A 7448-nucleotide genomic window follows, 5' to 3' on the forward strand; every position below is an offset into this window, starting at 1 on the left:
TTCCTTGGTTAGAGTTACCCCAAGATATTTTATGCTATTTGTGGCTATCGTGAAAGGTGATGCTTCTCTGATTTCCCTCTCTGCTTCCTTATCCTGTGTGTATAGGAGGGCAACTGATATTTTGGAATTGATTTTGTATCCTGCCATGCTACTAAAGGTGTTTATCAGCTGTAGGAGTTTTTTGGTGGAGTTTTTGGGGTCGCTTATGTACACTATAATATCATCTGCAAATAATGAAAGTTTAACTTCTTCCTTACCAATTCGAATCCCTTTGATCCCCTTATGTTGTCAAAAATATGGAACGCTTCACGAATTTGCATGTCATCCTTGTGCAGGGGCCATGCTAATCTTCTCTGTATGGTTCCAATTTTAGTATATGTGCTGCCGAAGCGAGCACAACAGCAACTCTTAAAAAGGAAAAAAAAATAGTTGGGATAGCTTTCAGTTTTAGAGGTTTAGTTCATTATTATCATGATGGAACATGATAGCCTGCAGGTAGACAGGGTGCTAGAGAAAGAACTGAGAGTCCTACATATTAATCCACAGGCAACAGGAAGTGAACTGTGGCACTGGGAGTAGCTTAAGCATAGAAGAGCCAGCTTGAGCATAGGAGACCTCAAAGCATACCCCAACCGTGACACTTCCTCCAATAAGCCCATAGATACTTCAACAAAATCACACCTTCTAATAGTGTTACTTTTTTAATGGGGGTCATTTTCTTTCAAACAACCATAGATAGGAAGTTGGGAGACTGCTGTGTGTGAGGAGATCCAGAGGAAGCTGAAGAGGAGAAGAGGAGAGTAGATATGATCATATTTTATAGTATACATATATAAAATTCTCAAAGAATAAAAATAAACAAATGCATAAATTAAGAAGATAACATCAGGGTGTAGTGGTGCGTGCTTATAAACTCAGAACTGCAGTCTTGCTGCTCTTTGTGGAGTTTCTTATCCATCTTGCAATCCTCTTTTTGAGGTTCCAAATTGACTTCCTTGCTGTATTTATCTCTTTATCTGAATACCCTTAATGCTACTGATAATTTTAAAAACTGGACTTCTGAATTCCCTTTTCCGGCACTTTAGCCATGTCAGCACCTTTGGGTTTGATCATTGAGAAGGTATAATTTATGCTCTTTCAGAAGTCACTGCCTTGATTTCTCATATTCCTTGCTTTTTCATCTGTGCTGTGTACTTCTGTTGGGGCAAATATGTCTTTTAGGATTGTTTTCCATTTTTTAATTCTTATTTTTTTTATTAGGAAACCAAGCTTTCTTTTGGGTTTGTGATACCCCCTATTTCCCTACACATACAGAGGGAGAAGTGAGGTAGCAAAAACAGAAATAAAAAAAATTGACAATAAACCAGATACCAAATGTAGTAAAAAGGTACCCAGAAACATCAACTACGTCTCTACTGAGGCTAAAAAATGGAAGAGGCTAGGGCACTATTAGGATGAACTAGGATTTTAAAATTCATTAAAGGTGATGTTTGCTTTCAGATTCACAAAGAAGCAGACGAGTTCTTGATGTCTCCAACTTGGGATCTTTCAAGTCCATTTTTTTTTTCTATTATAAACCTTTCAGTCCTTGGCTACCTGGTTGGACACAGGGAATAATCCCTGCCTGTGAACCAAGGGAATGATTTACACAAATGAGCTAATCCGTATGGAGCAGAATTCCTTCTCTTGAGGATTTGAGGGGGAGAGATTCAGGTCTGCACAGGAAGCAGCTGCAAGTTATAGGCAAGGTGGAACTAAAGAGGAATAAAAAAGAACCAATGCAACAGGACCACTCGATTCAAGAGGAAACAGACAAGGCCAAGAGAGGCACAGAGATTTAGATAGACACTATGATGGTAAGAGTAGATCTGTCTACTCCCGGCTCCTGGGGCTCTCCAGGTCTCATGGGGGGTAGCTGCTCTCTAGTTCCTGTTCTTGGCTTTCAATGGGATTCCCATGTTTTTATAGCATCTACCCTCCTTCTGGGTCTGACTGGGTAGGACTGTGATCTCTGTACCCAGGGAGCCATCATTAATAGTAGACAGCAAGCGGATATCCTTCCCTTTTCAATAAAAGGAAAACCGTGGAGGAGATGAGACGTGTAGGTTTGTTCCGTTCTTCCCTCCTCTGGCCCCTCACCATGGGTCTCGTTCTTGGCTTCTGATCAAGCAAATTCCTTAAAGAGAACTCAGGAGAGAAGAGGATGCTCCCGGGGTTGGGCCTCTTATGCGCTCCTGGTGTGCTGTAGATGGCTTGAATGATTTACCATCTATTTGTTAATTTTTGTGGGGGGAAGAAAGGAGTGGCGTGTTCCAGATCCTTTTCCTTTCGTAGCTATTAAAATGCCGTTTTGGTGGTGGTAGCATTGTAGGGAGAGCAAAGTTTCCTCCCAGTGTGGGAAACAGGAGGAAAAACACCTCGATGGAATATACACGGACTGGGATAGCCACCGGAAGTGGTGAACCTGAACACGCTGTTGCCTTGGTCACATCATGCTAGGCCCTTGTCACTTTACCGAGGTGTGGTTCCTGAATCTGTAAAGTAGTATATGACAGGCATGTAATGTGAAAATTGCTAATAAGTTTCAGAGAAATGGTGATTGTTTCTGTCCGTGATCAGGTCTTTGCTTAAATGCTCTCCCCCTTCCTTGTGTCCTTTATGGCTCTCGCTGAAATACATCTCAGGGACTTGCAATACTCCACTGTGTGCTATTCTCACAGATCATCTCCAAACTCTGCTCTAAAATGTATTTTTATTTTATATGTATGAGTGTTTTGCCTTCATATATGTCTGTGTACCGCATGAATGACAGGCGCTCATGGAGACCTGAAGGTCAGGGTTCCTGGAACACAAGTTGTGAGCCATCGTATGAGTGCCGGGAAATGAACGCATCTCCTACAAGAGCAGCTAGTACACTGTACTACTGAGCCATCTTTTCAGCCTCTCCTCAGTCCCCCTTTCCAGCATTTTGTACCCTCCTCCATCTGCGACTCTTCCTGGAATGGAAGCCCAGGAAGCTCCAGGTCCATTTGGTACATCACTATAGTCCTAAAGCCTATAACTTTGCCTTTGGGGAGCGGTAAGGGTAAGAATTACTTCTGATTTAGTTTACTGGTATTGCTTCTTAAAAGAAATTCTTTGTTCCATGTCGTAGGAAGTTCAATCTCAAATCGATAGAAATCAAATTTTCTTGTGTGCCATAATCCTGAGCTGTTTGCTGCCTCGTGACTTCTGAGCTGTGCTCATGTCCGAGTCGACTTTTGGCTGGTCTGGTCAGGCTGTATGAAGTGGATGGAGCACACACCCCCTTCCATCAACCCTCTTACTTATTATGTTCAAGCTGCTCGGCTCCTAACCTTTCAAAGCAACCCACACTGGCCACCTTTAGTGGGAATTTCCCATATGGCTTATACTTGAATTCAGAACAACTTGAATGTGGCATCTAATATAGTGAAAATAAAAGCAGCCACGCTAGACAAAGAGGCAAACATACAGAAGTTTGCCTTATGTGTATGGAATGAGCAAATACTCTTTTCCTATTTTTAGGAAGTTGAAAACAGGTATTTTGTATATCTGAAAAGATTGACAGGCTTGAGACACTCTCTTTAAGTGAATTTGACTTGATCATTCACTAATTGGTTTGTTAATTCTGCACACGTTTCCGTGATTCTCAAGGGATTTGGAAATGGTTTCCTTCGTTGTGATTGCATTGCTAGCCGACTATGATGAACTAATTCACGTATGCTTTGAGTTTTATTACACTCTGTGTATGGACTGTTTCTTTTCCTCACACAGCCCTATAAGGCTCTTTGATAATACGATAGTGCTATCTTCATTTGAAGATGTGGAAACGGAGTTTCAGGAGGAAAAAGTAACTTTTGCCTGATCTTAACCGCTGGCACGGGGCAGCGCTGCTCCTTTGACTCTAGGCCTGCGTGACAGAGAAACGGTTCCTTCTCAGGAACCTAGCACTTGAAAGGGAGCCAAAGAAAAAGAGCTTGAATTGTGGCTACAACCTGAGCTCCTAAGAATCTTGACAAAATTTCTGCACACATACAAATCGTCTTCAGTGAACACAAGGAAAGAAAGAAATGTTTTAAGTCAGTGCCTTTGCACCAGGCTAGGCCGGGAGTGTGACCTGAAGCAGTAAGGCTCTTTCATCTTAGTTTTCCTGGTTTATGACAATGAGGGACTAATTCTCTGGGTTGGACAAGAAATACTTGGAAATTCTCTGATGTGTTCCCACATAAAAGGTTATGGAAATGCACAAATCTTTCAATGCTGCTCATAAGTCCCCCAGGACTCAGTTCAAAGAGCAGTGACCAGGCAGGCTAGACATTTTTAGATATGACTGCAGTTCCTTGAGCAGGCCCGGGAAGTGTTTGGTTCACCAAAATGCCACAAATTCTCCTCCTGCATGGAGCTTCTTATTAAAAGGTTTTAGGCACCCAGACCCCATGTCCATTCTCCTGAATCAGACATTTTGTGAGTTATAGCTAGATTTTCTGAATGATTCCACCTCCAATTGTTTTCATAATCTCTCTCTTTTTTCCTTTAGTTCTTCTTTTTTTGTTTTGCTTTTTGAGACTGGGTTTCTTTGTATTTTTGGAGCCTCTCCTGGAACTAGCTCTTGTAGACCAGGCTGACCCCACACTCAAAGAGATCTGCCTGCCTCTGCCTCCCAACTGCTGGGATTAAAGGCACGCATCACCACTACCTGACTCCTTTTTCTTTTTTAAAAAAATTACGGTGTATACAGTGTTCTGCCTGCATATCTGCCTACAGGCCAGACGAGGGCATCAAATCTCATTAGGGATGGGCGGGAGCCACCATATGGTTGCTGGGAATTGAACTCAGGACCTCTGAAAGAGCAGCCAGTGCTCTTAACCACTGAACCATCTCTCCAACCAGGTTTTGATAATCTCATATGCAACACATCTCTTCCGGCCAGCCATCCTGCAACATGTTCTGTATTTGGAGGCATGCTGTTCGTTCTGCCTAAACTTGATAATTCTATGTCTAGTTAGATCTCTGGATCATCCTTCAAGACATTCTTCAAACACATTTCACATTAAGCTTTGACTTTCTAGATGGCTTCAGGACCTTTCTCTGACAGAGCGGCTAATTACAAGCATTGGCTGGGCTGGTGAGATGGCTTAGCTGGTAACGCTGACCGTCACGAAGGTTAGTTTTCACCATGTGTTTATCCCTGCAACCCGGATGGGTGGGGGAGGAAGAAATGACCCCACAAGCTGTTCTCTCACACCCATCCATGGGCCATGGCGTGTGCACACTCATTCGTGCATACAACACATGTTACTCTCCCTCTTAATGCTGAGGCTCCTCAACTGTGACAGTGTGGGGCTCTGGCCTTCCTCACAGAGTTGATGAAGGTCTAAAGGGTGCAACCCCTGTGAAGCTCATAGAGCAAAATGTATAAAAAAGGAGCATCAGGCAATGGTAACTGTTAACCAGGTATCAATTGCCTGTTGTGTAAATCTCCATCTCATTTATAGCTCTAAATAACAATGTGCTTGTATTTCCTTCTTTAGATTATAAGCTTCTTAGAGGGCAGGGAACCTGGTAGAAGCCTTCTTAGCTCAATAAGAGGACCATTATACAGACCTACACAGGCACTCAGTGACCACTGCTGACTTAGTGGAGAAATTTAAGGTCATTCCTCAATGAACGGTGGTTTGGTAGTGTGGCGAGCTCCAGAACTCATTACACACATGCTGGGTAAATGCTGGTTATGTCTCTTGCAAGTTAGTATCCTGCCTTTGCTAGTTTAACCTAACAGAACGCTATGTACAGGATGGGTGGCAGAGCAGACATTTATTCCTTAGCCTTAGAGACTCAAAACCTAAGCTCATCACGCCGGCTGCTTGGGTTAACTTGTTTGTTATTAACTTGCTAGCAGGCCTTGTTTGTGGCCAACAGAAGCTGCTTCTCAGTGTGTGCCTGGGCTGAGAAAGGAAGCCAGTGTCTTTCCTTCATGTGAGGTGTTCACTCTACCGAAGGTGCTGTCCTCTCTTGATCTCACCTAAACCTAACCGCCTTCCAAGGCTCTACTCCACGGTGTCAATGTTGGGGACTAGGGCTTCAACACATGGACGGATTCTAATAGGCAGCACAAAACACTTTATCGTGCCTCAGTTTACTTCTCTCTATTTGCGAGGGTTGTCTGGTGAAGACAATCATAGCATCTGACAGTGTTTGAATATGTTTCTAGGTCTTTTCTCTCTCTGTGTGTGTGCATGTGTGTGTGTGAGAAAGAGAGGGAGGGGGCAGGGTATGTGTGTATGCACGCCTGTTGAAGCTAGACTTGTTACTCAGGTGCCATTCATTCACTGACTTTTGAGACAGGGACTCTTTCAGGCCTGAACTCTTCCAATAGACCGGGCTGTCTGGACAGCAGACTGTCAGAACCCTGTGGGAATGACTATCTCTTCCCCAGCATGTCTTCACAATCCCATGTCACCACACACAGCATTTTTTTTAAAATGTGGGTTTTGGGTCTTGAACTTGGATCTTTGTGCTTGCAAGGGAGCAGTTAACCAACTGAGATATCTCTCTTTCCCTTCCTATCTGTTTTTTACCGGCATCCCCCATCTGCCCAATGTTAGGTGCATGTTAAAAAAAACACTCAAGAAATAAATTCTCCTGAGTTTTTTTTTTTTTTCCCCTCCTTCACCTTACAAAATGTCATCCAGACTTCTCAGCTTGTGCTTTCCCAGCACTGAGATCTTTGCCAGGCTGTAGAAAATGGCATGCTTGAAGAGAACCTTCTGCCAGGGCAAGGAAGAGATGCCAGAGACTCTTTATCCTCAGCCCTGTGGGCCACGGGCTGGGAACCACGAGACCACAGTTTGCCCCTGTGGATCCGAGTTGCCTTCATTCAGCCACATCTTGCTGTCGGGCACCGTGCATTTCTTTCTTGTTTGTGTTCTTCCTCACAACATGGAGCTGTGGGTATGCCAGGGCGGAAGAGCTTCTCTGCATTCCTAATAAGGAGCGTAGAGCCTGGTACATGGCTGGTGCCACAGGTTATGGGGAAAAACAAATGAATTACAAGCAGCCAGGTTTAGAGACCTGGGAATAAGAAAGGTTTGTGCTATTGGATTTTTATTAGAAACTGTGTTTGTTTTGAAGGTCTCCCATTTCAAACAAACCGGAGTGGCTTAGAGAAATACTAACCAAAGGATTGAAAGAAATGTATCTGGATCAACATTTCTAAGACTTCACTTAACTCGGGGCAGGGGGATATTTTGCTCTAATGCCATGTAGTTTTCAACAGTTTGTGTTTAAACGACAAACCCAAATTGGATTCTCTTCAGGCTCTAGAACCCAGTGGCTGTTCACGGAATGTGTGTGGAATGAATGATTCTGTGTTTTCCTCCTAGTCCACTAACTCGGGAAAACGTCTGTACTGAGTGACAGATATGAAT

At 43.4% G+C, this 7448-nt stretch overlaps 1 protein-coding gene and 1 non-coding gene across 2 annotated transcripts in view; one reads left to right on the forward strand and one right to left on the reverse strand.

Annotated features, from left to right (window-relative positions):
* Tprg1 (tumor protein p63 regulated 1) overlaps window positions 1-7448 on the forward strand; it is a 104465-nt gene that overhangs the window by 29741 nt on the left and 67276 nt on the right. The window lies entirely within an intron of this gene.
* Window positions 291-397, reverse strand: LOC113458313. The gene has a single exon (XR_003378701.1). It is a non-coding gene; the product is annotated as a U6 spliceosomal RNA (small nuclear RNA).

Source organism: Microtus ochrogaster, chromosome 2, assembly GCF_000317375.1.
Source record: "Microtus ochrogaster isolate Prairie Vole_2 chromosome 2, MicOch1.0, whole genome shotgun sequence".
Lineage (NCBI taxonomy): Eukaryota > Metazoa > Chordata > Mammalia > Rodentia > Cricetidae > Microtus > Microtus ochrogaster.